General features: G+C 42.6%; 1 protein-coding gene across 1 annotated transcript in view; it reads left to right on the plus strand.

Annotated features, from left to right (window-relative positions):
- The first annotated feature begins 1,173 nt into the window (after window positions 1-1,173).
- Window positions 1,174-18,563, plus strand: part of LOC119177849 (diuretic hormone receptor-like) — a 112,020-nt gene continuing 94,630 nt past the window's right edge. The window contains exon 1 of the mRNA XM_075887405.1: window positions 1,174-1,588. The gene's annotated coding sequence lies outside the window, so the exon portion shown is untranslated. The remainder of the gene's footprint in view (window positions 1,589-18,563) is intronic.

Here is an 18,563-nt window from a genome sequence, read left to right on the forward strand (position 1 = left end):
TTGAATCTACGGTGTGGTGACTTATAACGTTCCTCCCCCTCCCCCCGCAACCCTCTTACTTGTGGTTGCTATGAGGGACTCGTGGTTCTCCAACGGCGAAAGCGGTTTCCTGAATTTCTCGCTTCATTGTAATTTATGGCGCCTCGCGTGCATAGAGGATGCACCCACCGTACCACTCATCCGTTGCACCTTAAAACTGCGGTGTGCGTCTTTAGTTCCCGGAGAGCCGCCTTACCGCCGCTGTATATACGATGTAGAGCGGCAGCCGTCGCTGTCACTATTTTTTTGTAATTCCTCTCTCTCTCTCTTCCCAACATTTCTTTTTATCATCTTTCATTCCATCACCACTTTCCCCAGCACAGGGTAGTCAGGCGGTCTAAGAACTGGCTAACGTTCCTGTCCTTCCGCTTCAACTTCCCTCCTTCTCCGCTCGAAGGAAGTTGAACAATTGAGCTCCAACGGGAGCTGTGGGCGCCTGGAGCGCTGTGCCATGAAACGAAGCATCTTCACGCGTCTCCTTATTCGAGGCGCCGAGAGCCTAACGCCGGCGGCTCTCTAGGGGCAAGGCCCGCTGATAGTGAGAGCCTTTCCCGAAATATCATCGAGCAGATGTGTCTTGAAAGCGTTCGCTCCCTGACGGCGGCAGCCGTAGCATAAAAAGTAAAATAGGCAACTTCAATGAAGTGGGGTGAACGTTCGTAGGAGGGTCTGAGCTAGTCGTCAGTTAGAAATAAATGCCTAACGCCAAAAAATGAAGTCAAGTTAGCGAGTGGGAAAGCGGGAGGGGTGACGTAGAGTTCCCCAAACTTTCCAGCGGTAGCGAAAGAGCACCACTAGAGCGAAAGAAGGATTCAAAACCTGATCTGTAGAGTGGCGGCATCTGTTGGTCGCACTGAAAACCACATCGCGATAGCTGTCAGAAGTCCTAAAAAGGAGTGAAAAAAACTGGTGGTGCGAGGGGGAAGGTGATTGGGAAACGACACTCGAAAGGAGCTGGGGGAGAAAAAAAATAAAAGAGGGGCCGAAAGGAAGTGAAAGGGATAACGCAGGGAAAACTTGCGACGCGGGGCCTCGTCTCATTCACCTTCCTCCCTCTCTCTCTCTCTCAAGCGCTCACGCGCAGGCGAACAAGTGCGGTCGCTGGGATGTTGGGCACAGAGCGACTCGCAACGGCCCTGAATGGGAGCATCCGGCGCTGTGCCGCTCTGTTTGCTTCGAAAGGTACGGCGTGCTGCCCTCCCTCGTCCGCAAGGACTGCGTTGACCGCGTGTCTTCCCGGGTTTCGCAAGTGTGATTGTGCATCTCGCGCAACTCCGTGCGTTGGGATTGTTTTCTTTCTTTAGTATTTTTTTATATTTCTACCCGAAGTTAGTGCAGTTTCGCAGTGAGAGTATATATTCCCCGTCATACAATGTCTGATTAAGTAACTCAAACTTTACGTGAAGACTTTCTTCCATTCAGTAAGATAAGGAACCGACAACTCTTCATAAGCCACGAAGTTTTGTACGGGAAATGAACGCCATGGACACAATCACGATGGCGCATTGTGTTTGTGTTTTCGTCTGAGCAATCAGGATACGACCAACAGGTGAGTTTAATTTCCGCGTCTTGCCTGCGAATGCGACGTGGAGTGGGCACGTACCTGTGAGATGCTGTATGCAACTGAATAAACCTAAATCACTTTCTGCGTTCTTGAACGCGGAAGAAAGTTTTGTTGCTTGTATGGAAAGCAAGAATATAGAGGAATGTTTCACGCTTCAAGATTTTCAGCAATGCACTCTTACTTGTGTCACCTGGCATTTGCGAGGTGCACTTATTTGTGACCTTTGTGGGACCTGCGTAACACTCAGCTGTCTTTTCTGAGCGTATACTTGCATTTCAGTCACGGCTGACAAGTTTCGACCGCGTATAAGTATGCTGCTTTGAATAGCAGAGCATCCATTAGCTTTTCAATCTGTTTATAGTTGACCGTATCTGAAGCTTTGTGACAGTAACATGTTACGTTTATCTATCTCTAGAAATTATATCTGTTATGTTGTAGATATCCACAAAAATGTTGTTTTTCCTATTGAAAACAGGATTGTGTCATTTGTGAGTCATAGCGCAAATAAATCTAGAATCATAACCAGATATAAAAACAACCAAAAACATGCTGGGCTATTCTCCAACAATTATTTTGTTCACCTAATAAAGGATGTATCACCTGATGCCGTACGCCTATTTCCCCAATGTGCTCCCGAGAACAAGAACGTCTTCGCTTCTGTCTGCTTCCTAATTAATCGCTAGAGTGAACTGTTAGCTGGTCTCATAGAAAACACTGCTATAACAGGTACATATGTATACTTGAGTGTTCTCATGATGAGTTCAGTCTTCCAGGCGTTGTCGATCACATGCAAGAGGTGATTTCTAAACGTGCTTTCCGTTTTCCGGTGATGGCGCTTGCGACGAAAAAAAAGCGTTAAGTAATTCAGAAGATGGGCAGTCGTAAGAATATCATGTGTGTTTTGCAATGAATACGTATATATATATATATTTATATATATATATTACTCCAGCTCGAGCGCTCTCAGGACTTGAGGTGGCTAGTAAAATAGTGGTACTGAAACTTTGTGTCCAATGTTTTGGGTAGACTCAATAGTTTAACATCAAATAACGGCTAATTCAGGAGTTACATAATAACCATCCATAGCATACAAGAAGCTGTGCTCTTTCTTTTTACTTGAGTTTTGCCATAAGACCATACTGTCGATACCGAAAAAAAAAAGGAAGCATGAGTATGATCTCCTTTCTGCCACGGCATATTTCTTTTGCGAAGCAATTCAAACGTAAGTTGCGCCCCGCCGCGGTGGTCTAGTGGCTAAGGTACTCGGCTGCTGACCCGCAGGTCGCGGGTTCAAATCCCGGCTGCGGCGGCTGCATTTCCGATGGAGGCGGAAATGTTGTAGGCCCGTGTACTCAGATTTGGGTGCACGTTAAAGAACCCCAGGTGGTCAAAATTTCCGGAGCCCTCCACTACGGCGTCTCTCATAATCATATGGTGGTTTTGGGACGTTAAACCCCACAAATCTAATCTAATCTAAACGTAAGTTGCGCAAGTTTGAAAGTACAGCATTAGGGAAGAAATTCGCAAATAAATGAACATTCCTTCAACTGCATGTCTGCTAATGCTGTGCACGTTCTCGCTTTATTATTTCAATTCTTGTGGTAACAAATTTTTTTACTATTCATGCATTATGGATTGAGTCCGGTACTGATAAGTTTTACCAACACGCTTTAAATATATTCATAAACTGTCTCGTTGCTTTCACCAAAAGAGTGTACGATATGCTTTGTTACGCTAAAGCGTGACTAGAGTACATTTGTCACACTCAGAATACGCCCGTACGCTATCAGAATACGTCCAGGATACGCTATCTTGATGCGTAAATATTTTACAATGCCACTCAGTTTTGTTCTCATCCAAAATTATTGCAATGAAGGACACTATAGGACAGCGTTTAAAGAACATGTGTTAGTAGTGGTCATCCTAGTGGTTGCTATCGGCTAAAGCATTGCTTATTACCTGCGTGGTGTAATGAGAACTTCCAGCGTGTTAAAGAATCGACGTTCACCTCGCGCATTCCAGCAATCTTTATTATCGTGTACGATACTGTATGAAAGTGGGGCAAGATCCCTTCATCATGCTTCATCTTTTTGCAATATTTTCTATACATTTCCTCACTTCTTTGTGATATAGTTTTTGACATTTTGCCAGAAGGGTTACAACCAAAGTGGTACATCGCTTCGCTTTTACAGTCGCAACTGTTCTGTGGCTGACGGGCATTAGAAGGCTTTATTGAAGCTTAATATACATCTGCTCATATGTATCCAGCGATCGTTTACATCAAAAATACATTTGAAGATAGTTATATGAAAGTCTTCCGTGTTCTTCTTTATTTTTTTATGTGCCATCTCATTTTTATTTACCTGAGAAACGTGATTTACGAAACCAATGAAGATACGGTTCTCCTCTCTGAGAATGAAGAGACCAAAAAGAAAATATAGAAAGAATGCAGAACGCACTGTGCACCGAACGTTCACAGATCAAGGAAGGGGGACTGCTGCCGTATTACAACTGAGGAAATGCGTCTTTGCTGCAGTACCCCATTCGCTGTTTTGCAACTGCATGCAACGACTGATGCTGGCTGTTGAGTGTCTCAATAGAGGGTTTACAACACCATACTCAGGTGGCGAAACCTGCTCGGCTGTTCGGCAGAAATACGAGTTTATCGGCCTATGATCGCGTATCGTAATTCAGCGCTTCTACTTATTGTAACTTTTTTAGCGTCTTTCGACCACTCACCACCGCTAGTAGAAAACACTGCGCCAAACTTGAGTCAACCTTTTCTAAAAGTGTTACGAATGAACTTGTATAGCCCTTTTGTGTGATTGCGATCATCAATTTCTAGGAGAAATCTTGAGCATCTTTCCTTGTTAGGTATGCCACTGCCTGTGAAAAAGTGAAATACGTATGCTTGATTATGTACGAATTTATTTAACTTGAACAGCAGAAATAATGAAATACATAAACATAATATACAATTTGCAACAGCGGAGGTAATTCACACTACCTTGACTTTATTGCTTTAAAGCTAGAACACATGAAAGACGGTAAGACAGTGCCTATTCGGCCAAGCTTCTTTAAAGGGCTCGTCTTTGTTGACCCAATAATCGAAATGCCGTGAAGTATTGAACTTGCCTAACAACAGGTTCTTCTTATCACGTAAAAACTATTCACTGGAAAATAAAAATTGATAATATCAAAAGCGTAAATCTTGAATGCCGTACCCTGCCTTCAGGGACGAGAGCCACAAATGATAACATTCATATGTTTCGCTAATTTTAAAAACTCATATTAAAGTTACAACTGCAGCTAAACAAGGAATTTCGATCTGCTACTTCCGAAGATGTGGTATTTCTAAAATATCACGACACTGGTTTTACTTCAGGGAAATGGAACTGTAGTGACTCTTTTCTGTAAGGCAATTTCTACTTTTTTTTGTGGCTGCGACCACCTATATGCGTTTTCTTATATACCGGGAGATTCACATAAGAGAGGCACGTAGTGCCTCATGAAAAACCGTGGCAACTTTCGTGTTTACTCAGCCAAACATTCTTTGGGAAAAGTCTGTTAGTTCTGAAGAGCGCCAATTTTAAGCACTAAATTACATTCTGTGGCAGAAGACTGTCAACGAACGTCTTACCAAGTACCCCCAAAGTAAGAAAAAAGTAAATTAAAACGCAAAAAAGCAGCGTACAAGAGTTCAGGCAAGTATATTTAAAGATAACAGAAAATAACTTCTGGTAAAAGCGTGGTGTGCGTTTTAAATGTCTACTTAACGGGTTTACCATGTTGTTTGTGCCTGTTAACCGTGGCTAAAGATTTCAAAATGGGTTGCTCATTATTTGTTTACAACAACGGCAAGAGTGGCCGTCCACCAAAAATTCGCAGATCCCACGCACACTGGGAATCGATGATATGCGAAGCCCAAATGAGGAAGGTCGACATGTCACTTCAAAATTAGCACAACATTGACAAGCGGAGCTAAATCATGCCGTATATCACTTCTATGTCATGATTATTATGTTTGAATGTGTCATTTACCTTCGTCATCTATTCACGTCACATAATACCAAATTCGGTATATGAGGAGCTAGCGAAATGGCCGCAAGGGCATCATTATCATGGCAAGTAGTCATGTTTTTACATGACACGCATCTCATGACTATCTTGTTTGCACAATTCACATACCTTGTTCGTTCATTCACGCTCCTAACACCAAGTTTGAATCCCGGATGCGACGGCTGCATTTCCGATGGAGGTGGAAGTGTTGTAGGCCCGTGTGCTCAGATTTGGGTGCACGTTAGAGAGCCCCAGGTGATCAAAATTTCCGGAACCCTCCACTACGGCGTCTCTTATAATCATACAGTGGTTTTGAGACGTTAAATTCCACATATCAATCAATACCAATTTTGGCGAATGTGAAGGTAGCGAGACGGTGGCGAGCGCATCATGAAAGGCCCTGTATATTCCGAGGTAACGTTGTCGCGTGCGCACGCTGCGCATAGAGATGCTACGCTAACGAAACGCAAACACGTTATAGCCTGACGCCAGGCGCGACCGGCGCGACGAGCGTCCGTCGCCGCGGCCTGATGGCAACCGAAGGAAAATGCGATATGCTGCATTTCGCGACAGTGAAATTATAAGACCACCACGCCGTGGTGGTCTAGTCGCTAAGGTACTCGGCTGCTGACCCGCGGGTCGAAGGACGGAATCCCAGCAGTGGCGGCTGCATTTCCGATGGAGGCGTAAATGTTGTATGCTGGTGTGTTTATATTTGGGCGCACGTTAAAGCACCCTAGGAGGTGGAAATTTTTGGAGCTCTCCACTACGGCGTCTCTCATAATCATATGCTGCTTTTGGGACGTTCAACCCCACATACCCATCGACGTTACCAGACAGCACAGCGTCTGCCTCTCTTCCTGACGTTGGGACGCCGGACGCGCTCGTACGCGCATGCGTCAAAGCAACGAAGTGTGGCGGGGAGGCAGATCGGCGCCCGGTGTCGCATCGCCGGCTGGCGTGACGCGACAAAACATACGCCAGCGCGCAAGCGCGCCGTGTAACGTCAAATCGTATTAGCGCCTTCAGTGTGGCATGTAGTACTGTTTTTACATCACACGCATCTCACGATTATCATGTTTGCACCACTCACCGTCGTCATCCTCCATTCACGTTCCCTAATACCAAATTCGGTATATGCGAAGCTAGCGAAACGGCCGCGAGCGCATCATAAGTGTGGCATGTAGTCATGTCGTTCCATGACACGCATGTCACGATTTTCATGGTAGGGTCTGTCGCTTATGTTTGCTATGCAGTCAAGTCAGACCATACCAGTTTTGCAACATGGCTTGAGAACGAAACCACCATAAGAGCAGAAAGGCCATGACATAAATGACATACATGTCTTGATTTTCATGTTATGACTAGTCACTTATTCTAGTCATACAGTCATGTTATGCCATAGCAAGTTTGGCATCGATACATTTATGGAAACGGCCAGGAGAGCTAAAAGTGGCAGGTGTATCGACAGATAGATAGATAGATAGATAGATAGATAGATAGATAGATAGATAGATAGATAGATAGATAGATAGATAGATAGATAGATAGATAGATAGATAGATAGATAGATAGATAGATAGATAGATAGATAGATAGATAGATAGATAGATAGATAGATAGATAGATAGATAGATAGATAGAGACGCTCGAAGTCGCCGAATTCTACTAAGAAATTCTTCACATTTAAAAGTTGTTTTAAACTGTTGCTGCCATCCACTGAGGTTAACAATGTGCGATCATTCATATTCTAGCAAAAAACATGTGTTCTTCTAGTGGCGCAAAGCGTTTCAGAGAAAGACCATCTAGAGTAGTTTTCCAACAAGTACTTCTATGCGTCCGCCAAACTTCACTCTCGCAAGTGAGTGATATACAAATCAAAAAGAGACAAGAACACGGCCGGAAGAAAACATTGCCCAGCTTTCTGGAAATTATGAAAACGTTTAATTTTTCTCTCGAGATGCGCGCATGCTAGTACCGTCTGCATCGTTCCGCGTGCTTCAACAATAAGGACGAAATTCTGTACTTAACTTTTGCCACGCCATTCGCAAAGCGTGTGGCAGTCCCTGTGGAGCAGGCATCTGGAGTACACATGTAAAATTCTACCTCTCTCTTCCTAAGGTTCGCAGTCCCATCACAGCCTAGGATATTTCAGGAGCTAGACACCAGGTTGTTGAAGCTTTTAGTGAATTCTCATTACCCGTTCTTCACCTTCTTATCAACGTCTGCTTATAACTCTGAAAAAATTTGGTCAACAAAGTTAAGGTATGTGAAAAGCGAAGTTGATTTCTCTTTCATGAAATGATGAAGCCGGAGCTAGAGTATTGAATGCCTCACAGAGGTATCAACTCTCTGAAACAGTCGGACGCCTGAAAACACAAACACTTAACTGAAAGTGTTACATAATAAAAATTTGCAGTGTGTGGTACCTATGCAAGTGAAACGTGGCGAAGTTATTAAGCATGCAGCAATAAAAATTGTGTTTTAGAAAACGGAAAGAAGAGTCACATAAATGTGTAGTTGTAGCATTTTTAAATATTTTCAATAAAACATCAAGCAAAACAACTGCCGAAATTCAATTGACAACGGCTGTCACCAAACATTTCAATTTTTTTTTACTAAAGTATACATCATAAAATTTCTTTTCTAAAATTGTATCAAAAATATTGTTTTGATTGGTAACTGATTGACCTCAATATGCTGCCATAGACGAGAAAGGTAGATTTGGTACACTTTAACCAAAACCTAATTATGATACAATTAAAATCTGCAATACCCTACAGCGCGCAACAGTAACCACAGGTGCACCACAAAGGTCTTTTTTATACCAGTAGTTTTTGACAATTAGTAGTAGTTGCCACCCACACTGCAGAACAATATGTTAATGAATGGCAAATACCACAAGTTGAAATCACAGTTATTTTTATTATAATGAGAGTGCATGCTATATTGCAAACAGCGTGGACGAAATGCTATAGCTCAAAACGATTGGCGTAGAGCAAAGCGAAAACAAATTATATCCGATGAAATCGTTTCCTATGTCGCAGCTGCGCTGTTGGATATGCCTCATCGACAGTTGGAACATTCGATTCGGGTATTGGAAGTGAACATGTGACGCAAGTCGTTAAATTCTTAGTTAAATTTTGAGCACCACCTAGCGGGCACACTTGCTTAACCCTTTCAGATGATATATACAAATTTGTGTAAACCATTCGTTTTCGTTATTTGCATCAAGTGGAGGCCAGATATATCGTACATTAGATGAATTTAACCTCTTGCATAATTTATTTTTCTTCATATAACCTCAATTTGTAGTGTACTGATACATATGATCACTTTTCTGAAGGCACTACCACGTTTGAAGAGTCGTGCGATGTGCCGCATCCTGCAAGCAATGTGAAAAGCAGAAACTTTCCTTGCTTACAAATGTCATAACCGAGAATAAATTTGCACTATATTCCTAGCCTGAAATTAGATTTCATTTATGCCAAAAATAAGCATCAACGACTTCAGGATGAAGAGATATTTGATTGTAACCTAATTAGAAAGAGTTACTATGACACACATAAATTTAACAACTATCTCGCTATTTTTGTTGCAATAGAATAATGGGTACCGTGTAGTAACGATGTAGTGATTCTAAACATTTACAGACATTTCTTTATAGGTGGCGTCTTAAACGGTCAATTGTGTGAAAATATGGACAAATAAGAATATTTCTTTTGGCATTTTCCTGGTCACCCGGGCTCATTGTTCGGCGTTAAAGAGCTTGTTCTACAGAAATTCTGGCGTCAGCGTTTCGTGTCAGCGTATTTGGTTGTGAGCGACGAGTCATCCTCTTATGCCTGACCGAGAAGTCGAGAACAGTGCAAGTAAAATAAATGGTATAAAATTCTTGGGCCATAGTGAGGAAGAAACCAGGGTCGTTTGGGTCCGAGTGGGGTATAAACCGAGGTCGTGTGCATGGCAAGCGGATGTTTTATCACAGGACCTCACGTTTTTTTTTTTTCCGGCTAAACATCATGCACGGGATGACAAAGAAGATATATTACAATACACAACAAACATTACAGAATAATTCCTATGGCCGTTAAGCAGTGCTAAAGCAAGATAACACATTAAAATTTCTTTATAGTCAGCAAGGCCTCTAACCGTGAAATGCTTCTAACAATGAAAGAACACCTTCATTTGTTCTTCTTACTTCGAGAAACGTTGATATGCTTTGTTTAAAATACTGCCTTGCGGGTTTGCTGTCCAGTGAAATCTAGCCACTCTGGAGCGACATATACTGTGCAAGGCATTCACAGTATATGGCTCATTTGACGATGATGATGATGATGATGATGATGGATCGCAACCCCCCCCCCCCCTCGTGCGGGATGGGCCAAGAACCGGACGGCAGCCAGGCGTCTGCTTGTGAATACAGCGGGAAAAGAAGTTCCTCTGCTTCGAAATGCAGTGAAAGTACCTGTCTTGCTGTACAAACAGACGTGTGCTGCATAAATGCTTCAGAATGCAACATGAGATATTACAGCAATAATGCGTGGTACAAGTGCATATTGACAGCGAGCGTAAGAAAGTGTGAATATTGGTAATGACTTTGTGGTTTAAAGCAGGTTACCCACTACAAAAGGCTCCCACGCTACTGCGTCTATTCCCTTAAGGCAACGTAGTGAGTGCATAGCAAGTTCAAAAGTTTTTCGTGCTCTAAGTGTTCGAAGTTCGCCCTAGGAATAGGATATCGCCGTCGCGCTCAATTCGTCAAGGCGAAGTTTTAGGGTCCCCAATTTTTTTTCTGTATGTCGAGTAAATGGATATAACTGTGTGATAAACGACGTCCTTGTTTGTACGGTCCCTCTAGAGTCGAATCTTTTATTGTTTCGAAGACGTCGTGTATCGGGATTCAGCAACCATTTCTTTATGTTGCCAACGAAGAGGGATGTATCAGGGTAAATGATCACGGACATAGCTCCTTTTATAAAACTACATCCAATGGAAGTTATCGGCCTTGCTCGGAAATCTCGGGTTCTTCAATGCCTTTCGGTGACAAGAATGGCGATATATTGTTCGTATTCGACATGCTCAGAGAAACGAAACGTCGTAAAAGCACCGCGTTACGTTCTTGTCGTAAATGGCTTTACGTCGATACAGTCAATTTTTATCGGCTAACGAAAAGTCACCAAGTGCCGTCGTCAGCATTTTGAAGGTATTGGCAATGGCGCACGCTATACAATGAAGTCCAAAAGACTTCAAAGGAATAGTCGTGGATGCTCATCTGTGTAGCTTTGAAAACGCTGTCACAAACGCAATGAGTGTTCAAGCTTGTATTTGTATACGCTTGTTGGAGTCTTGAAATAGGAAGTAAATGAGCGGGCAGGCCATTTCGTATAATTTTGTTTTTGTTAGTGTGAGCTTATGCCTGAACATAATCCACTCAGAGCTGTTGTTACCCCCAAAAGCGCAGAGATAGTAATTCAGCTTTCGGAGCGAATTAACAAGAGTTCATACTTTTTCACTTCCGCAGATCCTTATAGGTTAGTTGGCCTGTCGGGCTTAATTATCGAGTGAAAGGTGTTAAGAGAGTGGGCGCGGTGCCGTAATTGTCCACCACCACCACCGCCGTTCCTGTCCGTAACCGCTGTCGCACGAAATAAGAAAAGAAAATTAAGAAAATAGGGGAATTCGAACCCGTGGCCGCTGATTGTCAGCCCTGTATTCTGCCGTTGAGTCACGCCGGTGGTTGCGACTTGTTCGCGAACTTGCCTTAGGCAGGCTGGATGTTGTAAAAGGAATTGCGTAAATATCAGTAATAAAGCAATTTAGAACAGCAAAAGAAGAACAGGCTTCACACAATGCGCTTTTAGTGACGCGTAGCTCGTTCAATCATTCAACCCATCACAAAAGCTCGTTTTTATCACCTAATAACTGTGGCTCATAACCATTTCAGGCGTGATTCTCCATTGTCGTCACCCACTGCATAGAAAAAAAGATATTCGCGCCAAATTCGTTACGAGTTTTAGAGCATACCACGCTTCTCCATAGAATGAAGAAGAATGACGTAATGAATTCCTGCTCATTACACAATGAATAACGACGTAACAGATACCCTGCAAGTGGGTCTGCAACGGCTACCAAAAATTGTTAAAAAAAGAAAAAAACTTTTAAAGATCAAAGATCGCTCTTCTAGCTTTTGCTGTGACTGTGCTGCACCTTAAGCGCAGGCGTGGCGTTTTTTTTTTTAAGGGCTCATATTCCAATACATGCTGTCTTTGGAGGCTGCGTGTGGTTGATAGCACCTTGGGCTTCGTTACGTGAATTACTTAGAACCAACTCAGTCCTGTAGGATTTCCGCTTCAGCGAAACGAGACCACCACGGCCAGCATCAAACCCTTTTCTGGCGGGGAAGCAATCCTGCACTTTAGGCATCGTGCCACCGCTGCACAATCTTTATAACTTCATGATCTCTTCTTTCGATAAAATATAAATGGGCCTTTATATCAGCATGATCAAATTTATTGTTGTGTCCCACGAAACATGTGTCAAAACAATGGAGCGCGCATCCTGAGCGATAGCGCCTCAGCGTTGCCCAAGTACAAGGTTATAGAACTTATTTCTGCTTTATTATCATTTGTTCACGCGGTGTACTTTTGTTTCGTTTTATTCTTCTCATTATAACACCTTCGATCACATTCAGTTCTCCAGTGAGCGAAACACGCAAGTGTCCTCGTTTTGATATATCTCAATAACGCATTTCATTTCCGCATTTCTTGCAGCTGTAACCTTACATGCTAAAAGCGCCGTGTATCTCGAGAAGCGTTATGTACTAAGAAGGGCTCAATCATTTTTTTTCTATTGCGCGATGTTTGTAATCGCGCGGACGAATTACGGAAGCTTCAGAATAAAGTGCGAGATTTCTCTTTTTTTTTGTACAATCATCAGAGCTTATTTTCTCTCTCAAACGTACAGAATGGAATTATGCGCATATGGTCATGGTGCAGGAAATTAGTAGTAGGCAAACTAGACATTTGTTTACTCATTTATATGATTTGTGAGTGATCCTAATGGTGGCCAAAAAAATGGTTGAAGAGAAGTTCGAACGCTCATAAAACCACCAGATACGGTTGAAGATAGTAACAATACCCAGCAATTCACAAAGATAAACAATGCACTCAATTTACTGAGGCGTTACCTACACAAAATTTTGCCGCGATCCCGTAGGGTTACCTCAAAGCATGACCCGAACTCGAGTTCTTACGTTGTGAAAATATCAAGTGCAATATTGATTAGTCTAGATGGCCAAAAGCATCAGCTTTTCCGCTACATGCTGCCATTGGCAAGCCATTCAGTGAGTGTTAATGCTGTTTCATTGAGTGGTGCTCTATGAAGCAGGAATTTTTGGTATATACATAGCATTTTCGTTTATTATACACTCCATCATTCAGTGTTCATGCGTCATTCTGCTCTGGGTGCACGACTGAGATATTTATGCGCCCGATATCTGACGTCTCACTGCCCTTCATATGTGGGGAAAATCCCCCCCCCCCACATAAAATGGGAATATATCATGTCTCATTAAAATCAGCTCAACAGATAATGTGCTGTGGCTAAAACCCCACGTTTCGATTCTATGAACGGCGCGGCAATTGGAGGATACAGTGTTTCGCTGCACTATCATGTAAAACGGGACACGCCGTACGAATGAATGAAGGAAATTTGGAGGGTTCGTTTCTTCGTTTCTTCGTTTCCACGTTGTATATACCAGGATAATACTGAATACAGGGAAAGCCTAAGGGACGTAAATTGTACTTCAAGACCACGTTCTATGTGACACCCGCTGGCAAAACATAGACTTGGTTCTTGTGTGAAAAATATGCAAAAAACGGTTTTTTTGCGCCCTTTTTTAAAGCTGAATTTCAACCAACTCGTTCAACTGTGAAAACTAAAAGAAAGTGTGTTGTACAATCACTGTGTTGACAATGAACGGCGCAAACTGCCAGTGTCGCCATGCATACCAATTCCTCACAAAATGGACGTGATTACGACCATAGCTCAATTTGTAAGAACATGGGTCACACACTCTGAAGATTCAGGCTTCTGTCTCTTCCAGTGGCAAGCGGTCTTTTCATCCAAATTATTTGCATCATAACCATACCACAGTTAAAGTAAGCCATATACTACCAAAGTAAGCCCTATAGTTCCCTTGGTAACATTATCTGGTGGTTTTCATTGTAAGTGAACATCATCATCATCGTTGAATGGGCCCGTACTAACTACCGCGTAAGTAGTTACCGCAGCTTACATATCTGTAAACGCGCAAAAATCGTAAAAGAACATTCACGTTTCCCTGATCTGGCACTGCTTTCACGAGGAGTACTTTTGAAACATTCCGAAAGCCTCGCAGTTGTATCAGGGGACGGAAACTTCCTATACCTCCCATGTATTCGATGTCGGCAGTGGAAGCGTCGGTTTTACCATTCGCGGTTGCCGGGCATCCTACTAGAAACAAATGAGGAAGAGCAAATGTCTTTAGTGGTGTCAATGGTGGCGTCCAGAAATAGAAAGGAAGGATAAGAAATCGAGAGCAGCAGAGTTGCCGTGGAAGCCCTCGTTTCCAAATTCGCATACCAGCTGAATGGAATCTTGCCTCCTTTCAGGTCCACTGGCTGCTCGGGTGATGTGGTCAGTCTTAAATTTCTTTAAATCTTTTGTTTAATTTTCATTCGCTTCGTAATTTATGAAGTGGCAAAAGTGGCTCACTGATTTCTCAGTAAGACGAAACTAGATGGAAAAAATAAAATGTACTTTTTATTGCACGTTTCTATTAAAAAACACACACGTAGTGTGAAAGTGAAATCTATAAAAGCAGCTTTAACTTACAACTGACATAAGGTTCAAACGTTGAACCCAGAATATTCTAACCGACGCAAAAATTATCAACAATCGCGAGTAGCTAAGACACGTTGTATTTGACTCAACCGCGTTTGTTATGACGACGGGCATAGTTTTCTGACATAACTTGAGTAGCAAACGAGGCTGAAGTTCAGAGGCTTGGATAGGCGTGAAGCCATCAGAAGTTTTTCGAGAAAAAAGGTCGCTGGAAACAGTGTTTCGGCAAGATTACTTGTGTGAGTCAAGGCAACAGCGTGGTCGTGACCAAGAAAGCTCGCTTGTCAAAACTTTGGCTCCACGACATTCTCTATAAAATTTTTAGAAGCTCTTAGTTGCCAGAGTGACATCAACAAAAGTAGAGACTAACACTTTTTCAAACTGCTGCTTCAAGAATTTCATAAGCAGGAAGCAACCTGTAATTATTTGACATCACTTGAACTACATGCCAAAAGTAAAAAAAAAATCTAAAACTGTGTAGCCAAGCCCACTCGAATTCAAGCATTTTAATGAACTCATTTTCGTGACAGGAGCTTGGCTGCAGTCTTCACCAATTGGTCACGGGACACCGCCTTTCTGTCAGTCGAGTCAAGCTTGCGGAGAACTTGGTTTAATCATATGTACTCATGCACAATTAATACCTACTCAAATAATATATACAAATTCTCGTACCCACCCGTTGGCGTTAAGAAACGCTGAAGAACCTTCGCAGAACTATAAATCCCCGGGTTAGCACACCGCAGAGCCGCGCAAAACAAGTGGTGCCCGATTAAGCCATCTTTGACGAAGGCATGGTTGACTTCTCTTGAGTAGCTCACTGTGGCTTACGCTCTCTGCCCAGCACCACTTGCTGTCTTTATCTTTCCCACGGTAGACCCGCCAACCAAGCGAGATAACTGCGCCCGGTGCAACTTCTGATATTGCTGAGTGAGGGGTGCGAAGGAGCGGAGACAAGTGCTACAAATGCAACTCAATGACTTCCCGCGCTTCGGCTTAATTTAAAATTGACAAAAGAAAAAAAATAAAACATACAAACAAGAAAGAATACCTAGACAAAGGTATCAATTTTTTTGTATAAACTTGTGGAAGTCAACAAATACGCGCATTCAGATCAAATTCACTGCCATGAACCAGATCGTGTCGGTCCCGGCAACCGCTACAAGCGTGCATGCTCCTTGACATAGAGTTTCTCAAAATTAACTAGAGGGCACTCTGGCGCTGCGATCGTTCAGCGACCATGGGAATGATGGGTACTACACACATTTGCCTAGTCTTCGTACTTGCGGGCGGCGAATCGTACTTGCGGCTTCGTTTATTGCTGTGTTTCGGTTTTGTTTAGAAAGATTAAATGCTTTTGAACTTCGTAAGACAATTTGGAAAGTAAGTCTAAAAAAATAAAATGGTGAAACGCAACCGCTGAACATTTGCTAATACTTGTTTCGTAAGAAGACAGCTCCAAGTCACACGAACACACACGGAGCCAAAGGCAGGCCAGAAGTACGACTATTTGAAAAATGTGTGTACTACCCATCATTCCCATGCTCGCTGAAGCGCCGTGCGTTGCAGCTCCCATAGACACTAGCGCCAGAGTTCCCTCTAGTAAGTATTGTGGGAAACTCTATGCTCCTTGAAGCCAAAACTGCCATGGCGCTGAGTTTCCGTGGTCTGGTTGTATGCAGCGGAAGGCAACGCTCTGGATTATTCGAGAGTTCGACTGCGTTATAATTATCATTGAGACAACACAAACTATTCAGGCGCTAGGTTTCAGAGCAGCTACAGCCAAGTTGTTGTACTCACGCATGCGCAGACGTACCCTGCACGTAAAAGCTACGAATTTGAGCAGTAGTGGAAATGTGGCTGAGTAAAAAGTAAGAGCGTCGTATCAAAATCAGGCTGCTTGCATATTAAAACTGACAAATGTGCTTTCTTCTCCTGAAAATAAAAAGTAAAGAAGAAAGAAAAAGTTCTCCCACTTGTTTCTCATCTGATTTTCAAAAAAAATCTTGACACGGGGCTTCTAAAGCCCTGCCGTTTGCGAAGCACATGAATTGTTCTTATATATTTACATATGTTACAGTCAATGCAGAGTACGCTGGAACACTAAAACAACTAACCCAGCTACACATCTCCAAAGTTTAGTTTGCCCATTCAAAATTCTCAAGAACGAAGATAATAACTTGCCATACATACCGTCAAATCATTCCTGTGTATTATACACGTCAACTCTTACTTGACAAACGCGCACTTCCGGAAGAATGATTTCTTCAACATCGATGGCCGCATTGATCGGCATCGATCAGACACCCAGAGATTCAGGCTGCATTCTCACACACCTCCAATTTTGAATTTGTTCCTATTTGATAAAAAATGTTTACCATGTGTCTAAACACACCTCAACTTGCAGGTTAGCAGAGAAATTTTTGTAACTGTGAAGTGTGCAGTGGTTTATGCTGGGAATCCTCCGTGAATGCACGTGTGCACGCTGCGTTATATTGTTTCCAACAATGCAATTTCCCCTAACTGAGTTGCTCCCAGCAGTCCGTGCTTCTCAAAACAATTTGCATTTCAAATTTTCCTCCCGGGAGACGCCGCGGAATGTCTCAAACGTCAAACATGTTTCTGGCATCCGTACTGATGGCGTTTGGTCGTTGTTCTGATAGAAACCCCTTTGTGAAGGTCGTTCGGAAAGCGTCATGTGGCTTGAAGTCCTGAAACATTTTCTTTTAAGAGTCTCGATATTGAATTGAAATCTTAGAATAATAGAAAGCGAGGTTTGATATGTGTTATGTGATTTCAAACTGAATAAACTGAATTCTTTATAGGTCTTCTTTCTCGGTATTCGAAAGGAGCAAACAAAAAAGGGTGCGTTGAAAGCACTCTTCCTATCTCGTAGAGGCCCAGCTACAGACAGCAATCGTGTTTCGTTCTGCCTACATTGTAGCCATCACATTCGAATTGAGCAAAAGCCTGAACACAACAGTAAAACAACTAACTCAATAGTCAATATATTTATTACTTCAGCGACATACAAAATCAGGTTTTGTCGTAGCATTGACTATAACTTCTTGTTCTTTAAAAGTGAGCCGTTTTACAGATTAATTTTCTATATATCTAACCGACAACAGTAGGCGTTACCATATATGTCTATCAATGTTGATACTACGTCCAACCGAGTGGAAACAGTACACTAAAGCAACTTCAGTCAATCCGGATTTTACCAAAGCTGTCTCAAGCACTGGCATCGCTCTGCGGTAGAATGCATCACCTACATTGGTTTCCGCCGGAAACAAGTTTTTTTATGAAAACATTATTAAGGTTAGTTTGCGGTAACACTTTCTCCGTACGAGTTGTATGGCCTAGACATGAATATATATCAGAGTCTGCAGGTAGGAACGAGGCAGCATCCTTTTTACAGAGAAGAGGCCTTGTAGTTCTGAAGCAAGCACTGAAAATGAAGAGACGGCAAGAACAAGAATAAACAGACCAGGACGACTGTTTATACTGAACAGTCACTCCTTACTCGGTCTGTGCCATGATAATAAACTATGAGCTTGTTCGCTTTTCTTTATTGTACGTTCATCTGTGTTTTTTTTTCTGTATTGTTGACTCGACTATCATCCACCTTCAAGTGAACGGAGTAAGCCATCATTACGGAAGTTAAATTTTTTTATGAAAAGTGCAAACAAAAAGAGAGCCAGTGCTCAGAAGGCATGGATTGATCTGCCAAGCTGAACGACTAAATGTTCGTCAATAAACGTACATTTAAATAAACATACACTAAACCTACACTAAACACTGGCTTATGTATCAATGAAGCTTAGCATCAATAAATACGCGACAGTGTACGTGGCATCATCTAAATGGTAATGCATTGTCGTCATGGTAACCTCTGGCTTCCACTCTGCACTGCATCGCATAAAGGACAGGGGGTCAGTAGCCGCCAAAATCCTATGCCAATTAATCACCGCCGACAAAGCTGCTAAGGCAGTCTGCGACGTTGCGTTGTCTCCCGTCC

The sequence above is a fragment of the Rhipicephalus microplus genome, chromosome 1 (assembly GCF_043290135.1).
Source record: "Rhipicephalus microplus isolate Deutch F79 chromosome 1, USDA_Rmic, whole genome shotgun sequence".
Taxonomy (NCBI): Eukaryota; Metazoa; Arthropoda; class Arachnida; order Ixodida; family Ixodidae; genus Rhipicephalus; species Rhipicephalus microplus.